Below are 22,637 nucleotides of genomic sequence, written 5' to 3'. Positions count from 1 at the left end.
AGTAAGAGCTCACTCATGTTAATGGAGAAGATTAAAAGTCTTTACCTTTTCAGTCGGTAAAGACTGAAAAGGCTTTACCGAAAACAGCAGAAGCTCAGAACTTCTCACCGGCCAATGTGAGCCTATGAGTAGTTGATAGTGACCACTCTTCCCAGGCCAAGAGTCATATTCCAGTAACAGCCTAACTAATACTGATCTCTTTATGCAAGTAGCCTGATCAAGATTCAGTCTTTGTTGACACGGAGACTGAAATCCACAGCTGTTCCTGTGGTCCTTTAGGTTGTAGGCTGCTATTTGTATCACTTCCAAGATGTGATACACATAGCAACAGCAACAGCACCAAAAGCAACACAGCACATTACTCTACTCAGATGCATGCAGGTCAAACATCATGGATCGGTTACCAGCACAATAATGAACAAAGATATGGAAGATTTGGACAGGGTCAAAGGTGACAGGGGGATTCTAATGTTGTTGTTAATGGGGAGCCCAATGTCTCCCAATGTACAGAAAACCCTTTCAAATGGCTGTAAATACAGTTCAGGTTCTGTGATTTTTAATATCAAAGTACATTAATAGTTTGTCGTGCAAGAGACCTTATTTCAGAAGCAATGTGCAGATGATGACATTCTAAAATTGTATTTCATAGGACCATGCTATTGTAATAAACCTGGTAATCTAAAAGCAAGAAAAGACTCAAACAAATTGACAGTCAAAAGAAAAAAAGTGTCTTCATCTACCATCTAAACATATGAGCCACCTGAGAAATGACAGTTTGAAAAAAGAAATGTGTAATAAACGTTGGATTGTTTTACTGACACTTTGGAGGCAAAGCAGCAACCAGTGCAGCAGTAAATTATTTTGAAGCAAAAAAAACATCCAAAAAAAGCAGAGGGACTATGATAAGCAGTCAAAAAAATCCATAATTTATCTATTTTTCTGTTTCTAAATGTAGGGAATTCATCACACTCCATTTTATTATGTTTTCAATGATTCACTTGATATGCATTACATAAAACAGCTATCAGAAACATATTGCACTGAGACTAACTTTCTTGAACAGCAGTGAGTGTAAAAGGAACTACTCAGTGAATAATGCGGGACCTGAGCTGAGCTTCACATACTCTGCATAATTCAGCTTCAATGAAAGACAAATTACTTCACCCAAAACTGTCACCTAATACTTCCACTCCAGTAAGTTGCTTCATCTCCTGCAAGCAATAACAGGGGTGTCACCGACTGATTTTCAGAATCTGACTATAACAATAGGTCACTCAGTCCATCAATCACATAACTCCGGATCTGTAGTGACATCACAGTAAATCTAACGATATCCATTTACTCCAACCATCAGGTCTACTGAACATTTCCCACATGTCTGTCATTAGACAGCAAGAAAATCTAAAATCAAACCTAGATTCAGTCATAAGTGTCTCTCAAATTCAAATACAAACTGGTCAAAATAAATCCTTAAAACACATACTGAAAGAAAATGCAAATCTTTGGCACATTTGTGGATCTGACCAGTAAGTATTTATAAATCCTATTCAGACTTAATAAGACTTATGTTCTTACTGCATTCTGTAGTGTTACTATGCTACGGAAAATGCTCAGACTGCATAATGTGAACTGTGTTTTTTATAATATTGGCAGAGCAATGAGAAGATACTTTGAGCAAAAGACTAAACATTGAAATATGTTTACATCCATTTCAAAGAAAGGGAAAGAAAACTGTCTATTAGAGTCAAACCTGCAAATGCCAATATCCAATTAGTCCAGAAAACACACAAATCAAAACAATCAATTTGAGTTTTACCACAAGTATTTAGTATTTCAAAGTTTCAAAGCATGCTGTCAAGACAGAAAAGTGCTAGTTTAGAAAATATTTTTTTAAGATTAAAAATACGTCCAAATAGAAGGTTTTATAACTCATGCTCTTCAGCATTTATTATCTGCAGCAAAACACCCATGAAGGAATCTCCTCCCCAACACCCTCCAGACCTCTAAAAGGTGTTTGATGAAAATCAGTGAAAGGCTAACGAACAGCAGCAAGCACCGGGTTCGGCCACCAAATACACACACAGAGTCTTTGTGTGCGGAGCTGAATTGATAACTGTGGCATTTTGGCCAGTGTGGAGCGATCTGAATGGCCCTCTCTCTCCCCGGCGGGCTGCTCTGCTTCTGTTTAACATGCTCCATGCCTCTGGCATTTATGAATGGTTCAAATGACCTTTTTAAAAATTGGGTTGCATTTTGTTTATTCAGGGCCGGGAAAAAAAAAGCATCTGAAGTAATTTAAAAAAGGCAAAAATATGTGCTGGGGTTCAGTCTGCCACATTCTTTCACATTTTTTGGTAGGGAAGGAACTTGTTATTCACTGCATAATGAATCAGGACCCCACACTGGTGACATCTCATTTAACTCCCAGACATTTAGCTTCACATAAATGAGAAACCATCAGCTGAGAGATGTTACATTTGTGACCACATTCCTTTCAAACTTGTGTGAAGTGTGTAAACATTGTCACAGAGAGGAAAATGCAAAGCACTAATGTGTTCATGTAATAATGGAGATAATGTTCTTCAAAAGAATGAAGATTTTCTCACAGTGAGAGAAATAAAAGATCTCCTGCTGTATCAAATGAGGAGTAAGTCTATGATTAGGAGTCAAATGAGTTTCCTTAGGCGCAGAACAAGCTTGATTACCTGCATTAATGGGAATTAGTGGTGTTAATGGAAATGGAAAGAAGTGCATGGACTGAAATTGGTCTTTGGCTAGGAAACAGCAAATTATGTGTTTTAAGTGCTGCTAGTAAAAGGTTAGATCACTTTCTCACTTTTTCATAAAAGAAGAGAAGAAAAAAAAACTACTTATGATCTACAACAGTTCAGAGTATGTGGGAGTGTGTACATAAATACTGACATTTCAAACCAACGGACACATGTAATCTCAATATTTTTCTGAGAAACATAACCGGATCTGAAAAGGCAAAAGGCCACCTTTATAATGACAAAACCAAGCAGAATCCCCACACCCATAGGAATCTCTGCATTCAATACTTTGTTCAAGCCCACTTAATCCCTCATATACAGTGAACCCTCGTTATAACGCGGTTCACCTTTCACGGCCTTTGCTGCTTCGCGGATTTTTTGTGTAGTTTTTTTTCCACAGTGCATTGTGTTCTGCGTCCTGATTGGCTAAACAGTCTCTGCGCTTCTTCTCTACCTGTGTGCCAATAACGTTACGGTATTTAAATATATGTAATACAGCTTGGCAAATTTTGGCAAATATTTTTTGCCCAGAAGAAAAGAGAGCAACAACAACTACCAATAACTACGTTCTTCTCTTGAAAAATCACACCTGCACCGCAGGCTTCAGAAGAAAAAGACACTACAAAACGGAGTGAGGCCACAGCGTCACAGTCAGAGGCACAGTGAAATACACTAGTCACAATTTGTCCTGCTGTAGAATAGAATAGAATAGAATTCAACTTTATTGTCATTGCACTGTCACAAGTACAAGCAACAAGATGTAGTTTGCATCTATCCAGAAGTGCTCTACGAGATTTATCTGTAAATAAACAAATATTTATTTACAGATGTACTTCGTATTAATGATTAAAATGATTATTTTACTGTAGTAAGAAAGTGTTCTATTTGTTTAGAAAATGCTTGGGCCTGAAAACAGATTTTGTTCTTTGGATTCAATGTAGAGTATTTAATTATGCTGTATAATAATTGTAAAAAACTACTTCACTGATTTCGCCTATCACGGGTTCTTTTCGGAACGCAACCCCGCGAAAAACAAGGGTTCACTGTAATATTGCACAAGAATGGAGCATAGAGAGAGAGGAATCTTTGACAACTCTCCAGCTATGCGCTTGTCTTACATATTTTACAGGACCTTGGGACTGAAAAGGCCAAAGAAGCACTGATTTTATGTTTGAAAGATTTCTGTGTTGATTTGGACATTTGTTTTGGATTATTATCCCAGTGAACGATCCTCTTAAGACCCATTTTCAATTCTCTTTCAAAAACAAATCAATTTGTACTTACATTTTTTTTACAATTCAAAGAGTTCATGATTCTCTGTGCTCAAAGAAGATTCCCAGGATCTTTTGCAGAGAAACAGAGCCCACAGTATCACAGGCACTTTACTGTGTTTAACATCTGGATTACAGGGACTGTTGCAGCTGTTACAGAAACATACAGAAAGCTTCACCTGCTCCTCCTCTGCATGTCTCAGACACAGTGCCTGACCCTGGGAACCATCAGGAGGGGAGCTCACTTCAAATAGGTAGGCTTTGTTTTCCTTTTTTATTATTTAGTGTAATTTGTGACAAATAGGCTTGTGTGTGTGGGAATATGCCGTATCATAGGTGTTGGGCCTTGTTTGAGTCAGATATGTTGTTTTTTGCACCATTTGAGACTTGCAGTACAAAAGTGTAGAAACTAAAGTTGGACTCTGAAAACTAAAACTGCACAATGTACAAAAAAATACACATGGATAAGGAAATGCACTTATTGTATTTCTTCAGAAAATCACCTGAACTGAGATTAATATGGCTTTGTAAGACTCTGATACATTAATTCACCATATTTGAGTTCTTTGGCACTACAGCAGTGGGTTTATTTTAAGAAAACACATCAAACACGCTGCTTTCAGAATAAAATCCAAAAATACATCAGTAAGAGAACTGCAGAGCCACACAAACCTGATTCTTTAAGTTTGACTTCCAGATGTACAAAGGTGCCACATTCATAACAATAACATGTGTTTATTAACACCATTGCAATGCCCAGGCATCATATGTTCAAGAAGGACAAAAATTCTGTGTCAGAGAAAAACATACTTTGGAGTAAATTTTGCACTACAGCCAGACAGAAGCAGAAGACTTTGAAAATATGCTGGTCAAAATAAACTACGTAATTGTGTTAGTAAACTTGTCAAGAGTCCCGTCTCTCAGAAGCCTCTCAGAAAAAAACAACAACAACATAATCCAAGTGTATCATAAGAAGCCAGACTACAGTTTGTAAATTCTCTCAGATAGAAAGACCTTGATTTTCTTTTAAAATGTGCCTTGTGGTCTGATGAAACTAAAATTTCAGTGTTTGGCCATAATGTTCATTGTTACATTTGGAAGAAAATGTTAGAAAATGTACAACTATAGCAGCATCAGGCTGTGTGGAGGTTCTGCTGCACTTTACAAAAATAGCACATTATGAGGAAAGAACTTGGAACAACATGTCAACACGTTGTTAAGTTTTGAGCTCAAGCTGGTCTTCCAAATGGACAGTGACTCTAATTATCAGGTAGTAGCAGATTGCCTTAAGGAAAGTTAATGTTTTAAAGCAGCAATTATAAAACGCTGATCTCAGTTTTACAGAAGACATATTTGTGAACTGAAATGGTGTGTGCAAGCAACACGGCCAGCAAACTTGACACCAGTTTTGTCAAGAAGAACGTACCAAAAATCTAGAGAACTATTGTGAGAAGCTTTTGGAAGGAGAGTCAAAATTCTTTACACAAATTGTGTAGTTTATAAAGCAATTTGACCAAATATTATGTTTGTAAACACCTACATTGGAAGAATAATCTCTAAAAAAAATTGTTCTAGTAGTTGTTCTATTTGGAAGAGTCCTAACTGACCTAAAGCAGTAAAATTGCATTTTCAAATAAGAAATATAAATATCTGGCTCCATAATTACAAGCTTATATACACAGTTGTAATTTAAAACACTTTCTTATAAACAATAATATCTCATAGATGTAAAGTGGAATATTTTGTGATGACAGACACAATTAAAATCCACTCAGAAAGTCTGACTTGAAAAGAGACCCAAATTACATTTACAATATAGAAATGAAAATTTTGAAATTGTGTCTCTTAATGTTTTTAATCCTATTAAAACACGACAAAATCATTATTTTCACAGGCCTGTGTTCTTAAGGCAGGATGACTGCTTCCGTCAAAGTAAACTTCACCCTCCCTGATTAAACAGATCCCTATTAAGCAGACTCTTTAAATGTCAGTCAGCCTGGCTCCACTACTTATGGGCTCTTGCTGTGCAAAACACAAAGCCCACCCAACAAAGAACATTGACTTTTTTTTCTTTTCTCACGAGTTACAAGCCTCAACTGCGTCAGGCGCTTTGCTGCGTTCGATTACATCCTACGACTGCTCGTTGTCTGAGGCTCACACATTAAGAACTCCTTCTGCAGCTGTGGGTGTGTGTTTGGAGAGCCTGACTGACACTGTTCACTGCATGCTGATTAAAGTGACAAAGCAGATCTGCAATCTGGGAGGCTGAACCAGGGAGAGTAAATACTGGCAGACAGGTTTCAGCTGCAGTCAGTGTGAGCTCTGATTGATCAAACGTAACCCTGTTTAAAAGCAAACTGAGCTTTTTACAAGTTCTGGACGGGTCTGTGGCGAGAGAGGAAGTGACAGCTAGAAATTCTTCATTTTAACTTCTTTGGAGTGGAATTTTATTGCTCTACGATGGGCAGCCTGAACTCCTGTCAGTTTGAGTTTAAAGCCTAGTAAGACCAGCTGCATGTTTTCAAGTCGGCATATTTAGCACATTTGTCATATCTGTTATTGTTAAACCGTGCAAGGCGTTCAAAGGTTTTCAGATGCACTCAATAGCCCAGAAAGTACAGCAATGAAGACATGGAAAAGCAAATTCAAATGTGAAACACATCATAGCTAATAATGATGGATGTGTCAAAAGGGTGCCATAATCACTATGAAGTTGAGGAGGGCCATAAATTCAACCTGGCATTTGTCAAATTTAGGTGTAAAATGGTTATTTTCAAACAAAGCTTATGCAAGAATTTTAGCATGACAATAGAAATCTGTAGATCAGAAGATTCACTGAATATCAACAAATCAGGGAATTTTTCTGCTGAGGGTTGAATGGAAACAGGTGAAGATATGAAGAGCAGGAAGCAAACAAGATGACTAATGAAAGTAGCTCGTTTGTTACAAATATTCCTCACAAGAAAATGTTAATTTTGTACAACAACACAGGATAAAGTAATTTAAATGTTACCCAAACTGAACGAAATGAACAAACAAGCAATTAAAAAGCTTCACTAAAGGAATGTATATGGATACAGTACTGGGGGAATGTGAACCTTTGCAGTCAGACAAGGACAACACTTAGCAAACCCATCAACGGAGCAATCATCTGGGAGGACCTGAGAGGAGAACAGTGAGATTAAAAGACCAGCTATCAATTCATCAAAGCGGCTGCTGTGAGGGAATTCCAACTTTAAGGCAGAATGGGGACATTTTCTGCCTAATGACAGCAATTTATAAAAGCGAACAGACAACTTTGAAATTGGGATCTTGAGTTATAATGAATCTTTGAAAACTGTGACTTTGGGAGTTTTTAGTTGTTGATGATGCTGTTGTTGCACTAAAATGGGCTTTTACCTCCAGAGAGTTCCAGGAAAAAGGAACTTCACAGGTCTGTACTTTCAATGCTCAAGGACACGGTGAAGAAAATCGAACTCAGCAGGAGAACAGCTTCTCCAGCAGCTTTATGAGCAGAATATCAAATTTCTTGTCTTTTGGTTTCTTTTTTCTTTTTTTGCAGAAGCTGCCTCTGCAGAAGCATAAGGACAATCTACTTGATGCATGAGCAATCGACCTTTTAAACCCACTACAGGTGAGGTTGTCATGAATAAGTGCGACTGCTCTATGTTTGACCACAGAACCTGAATGCAGACCAGTGATTTTCCTCCTGGTTGCCCGGTCACAGCGGCCTTGTTTGTTTATATCTCCCCCCCCCGAAATACTTCCTTATTTTGCTCAAGAAGAAAAGCTTTTCTGGCTCTTTTCTAAATTATAGCATTTTCACAGTGGTGACATCCCTGCAGAGCCTGAATGTTATCGCCCCTCTGCGGCGTGAGCAGCTCTCCGTTTAGGATCTGTTTTCTCAGCTACCTTGGAGGCCCCGCCGCACACGGGAGAGGAAGATGATGCTTTTGTCATGTTCTCTGACAACTTCACTAAGCCTGTTTTTTTTTCTCTCTTCATGCTAAAAGTGAATGAGGGACAGAGAGATGAAAGGAGATGAGAAGAGCCGTATAGATGGAGGACATTTAAGGGGCGTAAGTGGAAATGTAAATGACTGCATTGTGGGGGAACCATCAGGTGTTCCCTTCATATTAACTCTAACACAGTTTAATTGCCACCCGTGTTTAATGCAAGCCAGAGGTGGAAGCAGACAGCAGTGGATTAATCTAAATGACATCGAAGTGTCCTCCGGTGAAGACCCCACAAGAAGCAAAGAAATCAAACAGGATCTACTCCACCAGTGTGTAATGTGTGCAGCAAGTATACAATATTAAGAACAAGGAAACCTTGATACTAGTAGAGACCAGCTACTGATCTGGACAATGATTAGCTTTAAATTAAGTAGCTGCTGAAGGCAAATGACAAGGCGACTTGTTCAACTCTGGGCTAAGATCATGACACCAAAAGAGTGCTGAGTCTTGCGTATGATCTACTGCTATCGTTTTCCATTATCACCTTCTACAATGATGCTGCTCAAGATGTCTGTGGCTTCTCACTCTTGCTTTGGAGAATTATACTTATGAAAGGCATTGCCTGCCCCCATTGTGCTCATAAGAATGATGACTGAGAAGGCTGTAAACGGTAATGTTGTGTATTTTATTTCAACATATATTTCCAGGAGAAACCTTAGGAGCACACTTTATTAAATTCATGCCTTTTGGAGTATCTTGTTTGCCTACAAAGTGGTAATTCTTGCTTTCTAGGAAAGGTGTGTCCCTCCTGGCTTTCTGTCAGCCAGTTGCAAGTTAGGAAATCACTTGGCTTTGGCTCCTTGTTGTGCTCAATGACAAGGCTAATGTTAGCCCTAAAAGCTGGTAACAATCTATTGTTGCATTCAAACACCATAAAGTCCCTTTCAAATGTATTAATTCCCTCTGAGCTGAGTACATATTTTACAACCACAAAGCTCAATCTGTTTTATTTAGATTTTCTGTGATATACCAATAAAATGAAACATGTAATATACCAAAAATAATAATAAAGTTAAAAAAAAAGTCCAGACCAACCGATTGGCTTCAGATGTTGTGTATTTAACAAGCAGACGTTACCTGTTTCTGTGAAAGTCTCGGAGGACTAAGCAGACAGGACATGGGGTAAAGTTGTGAAGAAGTTTAAAGCAGGGTTGGATTATTCTTCTTTGAAATTCCAGAGGGAATTTGTTGAGATGGAATAAATCAATCTCTAAAATCTTTGGGCTTAAGAACTGCGGCCCTGAAAAATCCCTCGTTGTTGAAGACTTCAAAGTCTCAGAGTATCTGCAAGAAATTAGAAGGAATTTTAAAGAATATTTATTCCTGAAGGCTAGACTTGAAATGACTAAATATTATATGAATAATAATTGAGCTATATTTTACTCGGTTCCCCTGGGTCAGTACCTTCGTACTTTAGCTTTCACTAAAATTACAGCAGAAAAGTATGTCTCTACCAGATGTGCATGACTACAGTCTGAATCTTTTTCTCCATTCTTCTTTACAAACTAGCACAAACTCAATGTTAGATTTGGTGTACAGCACCTGAGTTATCACTTTTCAAGACTTGCACAGATTCTCAATTACGCATAAATTTTGCAAATGCTTTGATCTAAACCATTCCATAATAGCTGTGGTTGTATGCTCGGTTACTATCAAGATGGAAGGTAAACCTCCATCACCAGTTTCTGGCAGTGTTTTGCAGGTCTTCTTCCCAGATTGTCCGTCATTAACTCCATCCACCTTCTGATCAACTCTTACCATTTTCCCTGTCCCACTCTTTCATGAAGGTAAGATTTTTCAAGTGCACATTAAAGTAGTTACCCTGTCGACTGATCCTCCCACCTGATCTATTCCGCTCCTCCAGAATTACCATAGGCCGCTCAGTTGCCTCTGCCTTTAAAGCTGTCTGTGTCCACCTTGTCCGCTAAGGTGGATGGCCATGTCTTGGTACATTTGCAGTTGCGTTGGATTCTTTCTATTTACACCAATGTTTTTTAAAAAATAAAAAAAAAAACTCTCAGGCCTTCAAAAGACAGGAGCATTCACACAGAGAGCTAAGTTAAGTTGACCCTATTTGCACGATGCTTTTCAGTTTTCTTATATATATATATATTTTTTTTTTTCTTTTCTTAATACACTTTAAATAACAAGTAAACAGAAATGTTGCATTTGGTGTCTTAAAATACCGCAGTTTGACTGGAATATAAATTCCAAGAAATGAAAAAAGAGACAGATGTGTGGAGAAAAGCAGCAGCTTTAGCAGAACGGTTTCTGTCAAGAACAGTTTTAGCTAATCACCCCTCACTGGCTTCTACGTTGGCAGACGTTTCTGCCACCTTTCTCCTCCAAGGCTGTGATCCATGAAGCCTGTGAGTTGTAAATTATTGTAACAGGCAGCGGTACATTACACCTTGAGTTTGCTGACAGGAAGCCAAGCCTCAGTCAACGAGGAAATGGTTGAAATAAACGCTCAGAGGACGACGGTCCTTACAAACTTTAAAGTGGCACAAAATAAGGTATGCTTTAAATGCAAACAAAGGGAACATAATGTCAGGTTTTCTACAGTCTATATTTGTGCTTGGACCTTCAATCTAAGCAGCTTGCAGGCTTTTAAAATCTAAAAGTTGGTTGAAATCCAGCTGGAGTGGGCTGCAACTGCTGACTTAGATAAATGATCCTGCCATTACCTGATGGGCACCACTGTGCTCAAAAGTGCAGCAGCAACAACAGCAAAGCAGTCATGTGGGAGGAGAGAAAGAGGTCACAGTAGGGCGGGCTCTGCTGAAGTTGGAAATTAAACAGAATAAAACATATGAAACCCAAAAGGTGAATTTGGTCCTCTGTAACCTGACCATGTGGTGTTGTTTTCCCTCCTAATGTATTTAAAGTGCTTAGCTGTGATGGTAGCAAGAGTTTGAGCCCCAGACATGCTGGTTCCAGCAGAAAACGACTAAACGCTCTCGTGTTTCACATCCACTGCCGTCTGTGTCCCCACAGTCGCGCTGCTGGTCAGTGAGCTGTGGCAAAGTGGCGTTCCAACTTCTGCTTCACAAAAGGGAGGAAGCTCCCGGAGGTCGTCTCCAAAGCGCCACGCCGGCTCGGCCCTCCAAAACCCGGAGCTCGCTTTGATTCACTCTGGAGCGAAAAGCTTCCTGCTGCGACGGTTAGAGCAGGAAGTAGATCAAAGCACAGCCGGATCAGCAGCGAGGCCACCTGAATGAAACGCACGCAGGTGGACGCAAACAAGATATTAATCTAATACCTGAAACGTATCTGCACCTTATCATCTGTTTGCTGAGACAGGAAGCACAAGTTTATCTCAGTACATACCAAGTTTTTCCACCTACATCAGGTGAACATAAGTAGAACATTATTACTCAGCATTATAAAGAAGGTTTGCCTTGTTTAAACCTCAGACATTTAGTTTTCTGTGCTCCTGAGTGTTGACGTGAAAGTGAACCTCACAGTGACATCAAAAGAGCTATTTTGAGGCAATCATTAAATAGGTACTAGCAGCTTGAGTTATTTAAAACAACTGCAAGCTCACCCTTAAAGCAGACTGCAAGATGCTACAAGAAGTCTCAGAAAATCTTAAAATGTCATCATAGCATGTGAGATTTTATAAACACAATGCAATCTTATGCATTTCTATTCCAGTTATTATGGAATAGATAACTGTCAAAATATTCTTCTGCTTATGAAGTCTTGAATTTTCTGATTTGATTGTTGCTGCTTGATTGCTTGATCACTTCTTTTGTTTTACTTTTTCATACAGTTCACTATATAAAGGAGTTTGTAAATGAAATCTAATTGATTTTGATTAGTCACAGGATGATAGTCACTTCTGTTAACTACATTACTGTAGCATCGTGCTCAAATGATGTAAAGCAAATGAATAGCAAGTTATAATTGCTAGTTATTTCTGTGAAAATTACATTTGCTCTACCTTTTCGCTCAGTCTCACCATTCTAACACCATTGGGATGTGACTGAAACCACATGAAAGAAGAGCTATAGATGACTCTGAAAAGACTTCAGGGTTGCTGCTTTCAATTTCAGCTAGTAGGAAGCTACAGATCCCGCACTTGAGTCTTTGGAGGCAGGTGGTGAAACAAAAAATAAATACAAGAAAAAAGGAGCAGCCTTTTTTTATGCTGAAAACTACTAGTTCAAATCCTCCTTTTCTAAACCTCCACACTTGACGTTCCTTTGTCTTCCTTGGGTTTCTGAATATGTGAGTAAGTATTTCTTACTGCAGTAAAACACTCAGGATTTCCTTGAAGAAATGAAATGCATGAACTGTTGGGACAAACTGCTCATGTGCTCGCACCTGGATTACTTTGACAAAAAATATCAAAATCTACTGCACTTTTACCACAACTTCTAATTTTAGTCAAAAAAAGCCAGAAGCCATAGCTGAATTATTAAAAGTAAAAAAGAAAATTAGCCATTGAAGAATGTATTCTGAACACCAAGACCAAAATGTTGATTCAAAAATGTTTATAGATGTTTAGCCAATAACAATGTTCATTTTGGCTTGGTTTTTCACAAAGAAAAAGAACATAATGAAATGTATAAACATTAGTGGTTGTAATGTGAAAAAAATAGTGAAAACAATCCCATTTTACTGATACCTTTGCAAGGCACTGTGAATATTCAAGTCGTCAAATTTGTATCATAGCAGTTTAAAAGAGTGGTAAGAAAAAGAAGAATGCATGTGAGGTTTCCACCCTGGCAGCTGATGCTGCACATATGCTGCAGCAGGGCCACAGTTGCAGGCACAAACACAAACAAAAGACCAACTCGGTGACAACCGCAGCAATAATTCAACAGGAAAATGTGTCCCTGTAATTCATGGCAATTTGAGGTGAGAAACTATGTTAAAAATGCTCTGCAGCTGCACGCTATTCCCAGATGAGCTTTACTGTAAATCCATCATTACTCTCTGGATCAAATGTATTTGACTGGCTGCATGTTAGAGCCTCACAACCTTTCATTTTGGATTTATTTGTGTGTTTTCAATCCTTTTCAAACAATTCTGCCACGGAAGGTGAGTAAAGATTTGCATCTCTCTGTGCTTCGATGCTAAATCCCTATTTGTTCCTTGTTTCATTTTTGAACTTAATTTTTCTCCTTCAGGCCAAGAACTGAACCCAAATTGATCTCTTTCAAAGTTTAGTGGAACAGCCTCCGCTACATCTCCCTGCCACTTGTCGCTGTGTAATTTCCATTGCAAAACAACAACTTTCCAACATTCATTGGGAGCTTTCTGTACATGCCAAGCTGCTCCCCGAGGTAAAACTGCCCTACTTCTCTCAGTGTCCTCTGCATCCATCTGCCGCACCCGTAAATTGCGTTCGCCTGCAATCGCAGGTTACCTCATCTGTCAAAGCGGCCCTATCAATTTCAGCGAGCGGCCTCAACAGAAGGCATTAACCCTCCAGCGTCATCCTGGCATCTAGCACTGAGAGACAAACGCCACTGATACCGCCATATCAGATGAGCAGAGCTGACACTAATGTTGTGACTGTTTGTGGTGAGCAGCGTGAATAACAATGAATGCAGAGTAAGAATTAATTAATGTCTCGCTCATGTGGCTCCCTGGCAAAAACAACATGATTATCTACTTTAAGGGGCACAATAAGCTGTATTTAGTTAACTGAAACAGAAACATTTGAACTTAACACAAATTGGTTGTTTTTGTTGCCAATCGTGAAGATGTAATAAAACCAAATTAAATTCACTTAAACGTGTTTAGTTATATTTACTGGCTGATAGTGTTGATGTCAACATAGGATCATATAAATGCAATGTGACTGAGGTCCCTGGTTGTGTTGTATTAAAGTAGGGATTGGATAAAGCCAAAGGCCCTATTCACTTTATCTGCTCACACTATCAACGCTATATGTAATTTCCTTGAGACATAATTTAGATGATTTTGTCTTATGAGTAGTTGATATATGGAGCATCTGATATTTGTTGTCAATATATTTTAACTGTTAATTTTTGTCATTTCACATGATATCGTGGGACATTGGGACATTTCGTCAGAGTTTATTTAATCCAGAGGAGTTCTGCTTGTCTCTGTTGTTTTTAATGTGATGGACACGGCAGAACTGAGTCCAAAACATGAACAAAACAACTTTCCAACACTCATCGGAAAGCTGGAAAAGGTATCGTAAAAAGTTTAAAGAAAGAATTTTTGGACACCACCATTGTGTAGGTTTTTAGATTAGCTACAGTAACTTCATATTTTCATGTGATGAATATAAAAGTTATCTATTCTGAAATTATACTTTTTTAAAATAAAATATGATAGTTTGAGATGTCAGAATAAATTTTAAAACATAACCATTGAAATTAGGATCAAATTTCTAAAAATAAAACAATTCACAAGGGTCAGCAAAGCCAAAACATGTTTTCTTTACCAATATTGAATTTTCCTAATAATTTTTAGATATGTAACTAAACAACTCATTCCCAAACATTTCCTGAGATAAACATCTAATTGTGTACCATTTAGCAGCTTGAGGTACATAGCAAAAATATTTAGCTCCTAAGTACACATTTAGCAAATAAAATTGCGTAATTATCTTTTAAACCATTTCTGACATCACCTTTACTCATAGGTTTGCATGTGTAGCAATTGTACATATCTGCATGGCAAATATAGCAAAGTATTTAGCAACTAGCATAACATTTGCCAACAAAATATTTTCCAATATAAGATAACTTGGACTTGACTGAACCTCAACGCACATAATTAAGAAAATCTTTCATGAACAGTTCCAGTGACTGACCTTAGAGGTTTACACCATCATGTAAACCTATATCATGCAGGGGATTGCATGGCATTAAGTGCCTGCAAAGTTAGATGTTTCTCAAGGGCCAGAACAGACCTTAGCAGATTCAAATATTTTGGCGAATTTACTGAAATATCAGAATTTTAATGAAACCGCCTCTTTGGCCTATATTTCGCAAAATAACTTCATGGTTTGTTTTTGTGCTAATCTAACAATTTGCAGTCAACTTAATGTTGCTTCAAGCTTTAAAATCTATAGTTTGTGTGCCACTGAATTATCAGCAAGCTGAATGCTGAATATAAACAACTTCAATGGAGATGATGGATAGCTGAAGCCTTCCTGTCTGGAAAACTGTCATGTCACCTAACGTGAGTAATCTAGTTTGAGAACTTGGTCTTAACAAAACAAAAAGGAGACTAAAGTAAAAGTAGCTTCACATGAACTTCTTGTTTCCTGAGGGAATTCCTTTCATGTTGAGCAAATAATAATAATGAAAACCTTGAGGGAATATAGCAGATATTGCTTGACACCTAAAAAGGCAGGGAAAAAAAGCTGATTAAATAAAATTGAAAGCTTCAAAATACTCAACAGGGGTCCAACATTGTTGCTGAGAAAGAACTAGAAAGTGGAAGTTCAATTCAAATATTCAGTGGCAAAGTGTTTAATTTTTCCAGCAACATATTAAATGGCAAAGACAGGGTGAGTGAGCTTGAAAAGTACATGCTATAGAGGTGGATATTAATAAAGCCAGATGAGATTAATGTCTTGGACTGACACTGAACTAAAACAACTGGTGAGCTGTTTCTCCTCTATTCTCTTTGTTCTCTTTTGCTTCTGCAAATTAACACGAGGCTGAATATATAAGTATATATTGTATATATACATGTAGAGAAAGAGAGAGAGAGAGAGAGAGGAACGCACCTGCCACTGAGTCATTGTAGTGTTTTCATGAGTACAGTGACTTTGCTTGAATAAAACCTTATGCTTAAAATATGATGGCAGTTTAGAAAGGGGGTAAACAGCCAAGCAAGTGCCGATTAAAAAAAAGCCCCCACTGTGGGAGTGGAAACGCTGCCTCCTGCGGCAGTTGGACTTGTGTGCGCTGTCCACGGTGCTGAACTGCATGCACAGTCCGACCGGCTGGTCTCCACCTCCGGACACCGATTTCTCACTGCGACTCCGCGACTGCTATGTAATCCACAAGAGGGTGGTGATTACAGAAGGTGGTGGAGTTAGTGCCTCATGGCGGCCATAGAGCCCGCTAACCTCAAACACACACACAAGCATATAAATAGCTGCGATTGTTTGCACATGCACGAGCCAATATTTTTCTTAGGATGTCAAGGGAATTTCGCAATAAAATCCCCTATCTCACACACACACACACGCGCGCACACATACGCCTCCATTCGTACAACTTAGGGAGAGTTTATTACGAAGCTTTGTGAATTACAAGGGGACATTTTGGGAGAAAAAAAAATATTTCATAAACAGACTTAATCGACGCTACTCTCCTGCGTCCACACACAACCACAAATGTGTCTTCGGATGTACATTTTTAATTCAATTAAATGTCCAACTGAGAGGTCCAGCAGCTCTTCGCTGGTCAGGTCACTTTCTGTGAGAAGCAGTAATTGTCCGAAGACTGAGCCACCCTTCATCCAATAAACACCTCACCTTGCCTTTGTGCAGGCTCCTGCACAAATGTAAACTGACTCTTCATGATCACCGTGCATGCAGCAGATGAAGAACAAACATGAAACAAAACAGATCTAACCTCTGGGGGCTTTTGATGTTATTTCTTACCTGCACCGGCGGATAATGATCCATTATGTGCCAAACACAGAACTCCTTTTTCCCCCCTTCCCAAGGTTTGAGCCTTACAGCCGCTCCCTTTCCATTCCTCCACTAATTCCAGAAGAACCGCAAAACCAGGCGCCCGCCGACCGCATATCGCTCCTTCTCTCGCTCTAGACGAGTTTTTTTCCCTCCCCGCACCAGCAGATGCTGCGTTAAATCTGCGCTTTTTTAGCCGGAAGCCAAGCTGCGACATGGAGCTTCACAGCATTCTTTTTGTAGTAAAAATAACCAGCTCGCTGCAGTTGTCTGTGTATTTCCTCGCCGGAAAAGTCGCTACATTCGCACAAACAGGTCTCCCCCCCTGTCTGCTCTTCGCTAATCGAATCCTCGTCCTTGGAATGGTTGCAATATCCAAAGTAGTTATCCGAACAGAAAGCAGGAATTCTTTCAAAAGGAGACGAAAAAAATCCAAAACAAAGTTGAGAGTTTATCTTTAATATTTCAGAGGCGACTTGCTCGTCCGGAGAGCGCGTAGATGGAGTAGATGTAGAGTCTCTGTGCCGGAAAGGCTGCAATAGAACAACGAAACACCCTAGATGGCACAAACACCACGAAGCATCCCGGAGCCCACCGAGAGGAAAACCAGCAGGGGTGTAAAAGGAGCAGGTCAGCCAGAAACTCAGCTCCTGTGCGCATACACTAACATAGGGGAAAAAAAGAAGAAAAAAAAAAAGTGGGGCGTTGATTGTGCTTAATGAGCTACTTTGGCAACGTCCACAGGGAACCGAACCGTCTGCAGCGGATTACGGACCTACCTGGGATTACCTTGTGTTTAGCGCCTGTTTAGCCTATCAGAGCTGTTGGCAAGCACGGACTTGTATATATGTGTCAGTACGGGCAAATGGGTTTGCGCTGTGTCAGTCCTGTGGTAGATGTGCCATCTAGGGAAGGCGCAGTTCATGAGCTGTTCTCTCGGAATAACTATATAGTACAATGGCCAAAGGCATTCATGTCCCGTGAACCATTTCCCTCTTTGTCACACAACAACCACACATTTCAACCAAATTAATACCATTTTAGGGCAACATAATGTAAAACATGTCTGCAAAGTGAGAGATAAATGATTTTTTTTTTTTTTTTTTACAAATAAAAATCTAACTTACATTTTAGATTTTTTTTTTTTTCAGGCCCCTGATTTCATAGATTACAGAACTATTGGCTACTGAAAATACAGCTCCACATATTTTGGGGGTATGTCTGAGCTTAGCACTTCAAAAGGACTGTAAAATAGCTCATGCTCTGTTGGATTGGATGGAGATAAAGTCTGTTATTAAGTCTTGCACAAATTCTTATTTGTAATAACAATTTAAATACAGTAAAGATAACTCACACAAATGCATGCTACAATTTTGCTCTTTCATTTCTTTTCTGTTTGTTTGCTTTTTGTCCTTTTCTGTCCAGTTGTGGTCTAGTTTGTGTTTCTCTTCTACATAAATTATTGTTTGAGGTTATAATGTAATAAAATCTGGAATACCTTTGTGGGTGTGAATACTTTTTTTTTGAGGCTTTGCAATATCAGAAACAAACCATGGGAAGTCAAATGGACACGCACACACACCTTAATCTGGAACAAAAACTGAACAAATTTGATAATGCATTTAATACTATTAGCTTAGGGTCACATTATGTACATATTTCATGCTACAGCTGTTCATTAGACTTTAATTTAACCCAATTGATCTGTCCTAGAGGACCAAAACCTCAGGGTGTACATTTGTATATCATCAAAACCTGGATAGACACAAACCAGAACTGGTTCATTAGGTCCAGTTTTCCTGCAGCTGTCAGCTTTAAAATGATAGTCGTCGAATGCAAACTGTGTTTGGTGAGATCATCTCTATAGCTTTGAACACTGACCCATAAAACCTTCAGTGTTACAGTAGATTAAAGTAATCTTTATTTTAATTCTCAGGATATAAATGATTTTAATTTCAAACAAGCTTAGATGAATGATAACGATATAACAAGCAGGTTCATTATTTATTTAACAAGTCCACATTAATTCCTCCTGCAACATTTAGAAAAGAGCCATATGCTGGCGATGAAATCCACTAATTTATTAATTATCATCTTCAGTGCGACCACCTCTATAATAGCATTTTGTTGCACCGGAACTAGCTGGTGTTTGTTAATATAGCAAAATGTTTTATGCTAACTGTAAAGCACAGTGGAGAATGAAAGAAGACTTGAGTTAATTGAGTTTGCTGATTAGTTGGGTAATTAGTTAGTTCAGTAAATTGGTTGCTTTGTTCGTTGACTTGGTACTTTTTCCTTTCAAGAGAGAGTTGTTTTAATAACCACAATCATAAACTGGTCTCCTACATCAGACATTTATATTTTCTTTAAGAAGAGAAAAGAAAAAAAATACTGGCATTACTGCTGATTGATTATTAGTAGAAACTACCTAATTACAGATGTGACATGCTCTTGTGTTGTTTTTGTGGCACCTATATGAGCTATTCACTGTGCAATAGACTGTCATGTCAAATCATCCTGGCACAGTTTACATCCTCTTTTCAAAGAGACTAAGCAAAGCAAAAATGCGTCCACACTGACTTTAAAGGAAACTGACAGGCCAGCTCCATTTGTTCACCAGTGGCTTCTGACTAAGGGTTTTAGTCTGTGGCAGATTTACACAAATTACAAACGTCATAAAATCTAGAACAAAGCAAAATTCAGAAATATGGGGCGTGCCGTGGTGGGGAGGGGTAGGGGTTAGCGCGACCCGTATTTGGAGGCCTTGAGTCCTCGACGCGGCCGTCGAGGGTTCGACTCCCGGACCCGACGACATTTGCCGCATGTCTTCCCCCCCCTCCTTCCCTGTTTCCTGTCAGCCTACTTTCATATAAGGGACACTAGAGCCCACAAAAGACCCCCCGGAGGGGTAAAAAAAAAAAAAAATTCAGAAATATAAAATACAAAGAAAGCAGCGACAGGTTATTGGCAGCTTGGATGAACCGTGGCATCTTTGTGCCAACCTCTAATGTATTCAAAATTTGAATAAATTCACCTTAACAAACCAGGTCCACTGTGGTTTTGTAGATCATTCTGAGCAGAGGGACCGACATATTTACTAACACCAATTTTTACAAATTAGTAGGTAAAGCTGGAGAAAACCTGAAATTGTAAAAAAGATCATTCACAACAACATAGGCCAGGTGCCTCTTGTAAGATTTCTAACAGATGAGTCAAAAGAATAATTAATAGAATTGTCAAAGAGCCAAGGAGCACTCACACAAAGCTTCAGAAAGTTTAGAAGTTACTACACACATTAAGGGTTGAATGTTTCTACATGTCACCTCAGAGAAACACCATACCAGAAGTGAAGTTTAATTGGAATTTGCTTTATTGCACATGGTACTACCAGATTCCAGCAAACCTAAAGGAAAGATGAACTGAGAAAAGTACTGGGATATTCTTCATAAGTATGCATCCAAATGACCCCCAGTATCTCCAGCATTTGTAGACAGTTTGTGTTGAAGAATATGTAAAATCACAATGCATGTTACTATCTTCCTCAGGATGTTGAATGCTTCTTTCCTGTTTCTACCAATACCTTAATTGGATTAGATTTTTTTTTTTCTTATTTGTATGAGTTAATTGGGTTGTCACCAACTTCTGGTGTGAATTTCATGTTAGTAGCAATGTCAAAAATATATTTACTGAGAAAAAAGGTTGACATATTCAATAGTAATTGAGCATAAAGGAAGATTTGTGATATTTAAGTCAACAGAGTGCAGGCATTATTTGAAACTAGCTGCTCATTTCACCAATGAAAAGCTAATGAACCACATAGTATTTGGCTCTACTGTAATATGTAAAAAAAAATTTCAAACTCCTTGAGATTCTCGAGGCCAGCTGTCAGGCTACTCATAAGTCATTGTAATTATTCTTAACGAGTATTTCTTTTTATGGCGGCTCTTAGCCCTAAAAAAAAAAAAAAAAATCTGTGTATATACTTGTAAAGAAGAAAGAATGAACAGGAGTCAAGGACTGTTTGATTAAGTTCACAACCAAACTGTCAAGTTTCAATTACACAGACTGATAGCAGCTGAAAATAAACAGAAAATGTGAAAAGACACACAAAAAAGAACATGAAACTGATACATTTTCTCAAGCTAAAAGGCTAACATGACGATACCATGGAAACAAACATGTGGAAGTAAAAGTAAGGCATCATGAGAGCAAAATGTGATACCAATTTACAGACAGAAACTGCTCTTCATAACGATTATATAAAGAAGGCACAGTTTAGAAGCATGAAAATACAGAACATGTTCTTCATGTCACTTTTGGTTTTCAATCATTCTGCATTAAAAAAAATTATCAAACCGTCTTCAAAAAAAACTTCAACAAAACAATTACTAGTAATTGCTTAGTAATTGCTTTGGACCCTGATTGGTTGCCAGAGTAAATATTCATCCACCTTTAAAATAATACAGCAAGTGTACACCCAGACAAACAAGCATGAACACCCACCCTTATGGTGCATCGGTTCTGTCTTTGTCTGCAGTCTGGTGGTCTGTGACCCTGCTCCTGCTGTGCTTTGCAGTATTTTCTTTGTTTGGCTCACTCTGACCTGTTCCGCATGGATTTGGCACTCTCCGGTTCCAGACCTGGAATTTCTGGGCTTTCTAGATTTGTGGGCTTTCCCTACACATTTTGATTATGTGTCTGTTTTCTCTTATTTGCATTGCTAAATCCTTCAGTTACCATACATTGTTAATGTTTTTAAGGGGCAAATAGGCTTTAGGACTTCCTGCCATTGTTACTTGTCACCAGTTCTGGTATTGGCCTCAGTTGTGCTGCATACTGTATATGTCATGTTTTTTTGCTGTGGGGGCAGCAAAGAAACATCAAGGGTTTGAGGCAGAGAAGGTTCAGAGACTTGTTTGGTGGTGGTTCCGCATTGTTGTGGGGACACCTTCACACCTCATCTTTGGACCCATATGATGGGTATGCTACAGAAAACGTTTAGGTGGGCTGGAATGGGTTTTTGCAACCTTTTTTTTTTTAGGTGTGATTTGAATAGACAGGGTCTGCATGTTGCTCTGAGATGTTTGGGGATCTCATGGACTGGCCGTATCCTGCATGTTTGTAGTTTGTGGGTTGCTGTGAGTTGTGCATGGGTGCTTTTGACCGTCAGTGACACTTTGAAGCCATGGGTTGTCTGTCTCCCTTAGTTATGCAGGGATTTTTGGGAGGACTTTTGGTAGTCTGCTGATATTATATCAGGATCTTTTGTTCAGCTTGAGATGGTTGTGCATTGAATGAATGCCATAATGGTGCAGTGGTATGTATCTTGGCTTCTCTCTGCTCATGGTTCTTCTCATGGATGTGGTTTCTTTCCACATCACTGGACGACAGGAGCTGATCCCGGCCATCTTTCTTACTTGTTCATGTGTTTATGATGCAGAAAGAGAGAGGGGTATGTGTGCGTTTGTGAGATGGTGAATGAAAGGAAGAATGGGGGACCAGGGAGATGCACACATCAAAATCACAATGAGTTACATGTTAACATTGAAGTTATTAAACGTCACCTATCATCTAGTCAGTGTTGCTGTTTAATCCTCCCTGCAGTTGTACTCACTAAAGCCACAGAATAATCTCCTGATCCTGGAACAGCTGGCCATTTACATAAAACCTGTCAACAGTGACTACAGAGCGGGTTCCCTCTGCAATGAGGTTTTTCCTCACTGGCAATTTAGTGCATTGGTGGTCAAGGAGATCCTTTGGAAGCTGGTCATTCACACTTTAGTTTGAATGACCAGACACAAACTCTCAAACAATGTTCAAACATCAGCTCAACGTAGGTCGTCAGCCTCAAACTTTGGTTTTCCATTTGTTGTTTTTAAAGCACATACTTTAAAATATTGATCAGGTCAAAGGACGTGTGAAAGTGCAACCAGAGTTTAAA

General features: G+C 38.8%; 1 protein-coding gene across 1 annotated transcript in view; it reads right to left on the bottom strand.

The window, feature by feature from the left end:
• The window catches only part of LOC116709132 (leucine-rich repeat and fibronectin type-III domain-containing protein 2), a 171,989-nt gene extending 153,919 nt beyond the window's left edge, over positions 1-18,070 (bottom strand). The window contains exon 1 of the mRNA XM_032547485.1: positions 16,667-18,070. The gene's annotated coding sequence lies outside the window, so the exon portion shown is untranslated. The remainder of the gene's footprint in view (positions 1-16,666) is intronic.
• Between the last annotated feature and the right edge of the window lie 4,567 nt (positions 18,071-22,637).

The sequence above is a fragment of the Xiphophorus hellerii genome, chromosome 19 (genome assembly GCF_003331165.1).
Source record: "Xiphophorus hellerii strain 12219 chromosome 19, Xiphophorus_hellerii-4.1, whole genome shotgun sequence".
Classification (NCBI taxonomy): Eukaryota; Metazoa; Chordata; class Actinopteri; order Cyprinodontiformes; family Poeciliidae; genus Xiphophorus; species Xiphophorus hellerii.
The sequence above is the reverse complement of the archived record's forward strand: the minus strand, read 5'-3'. Positions and strand labels throughout refer to the sequence as shown.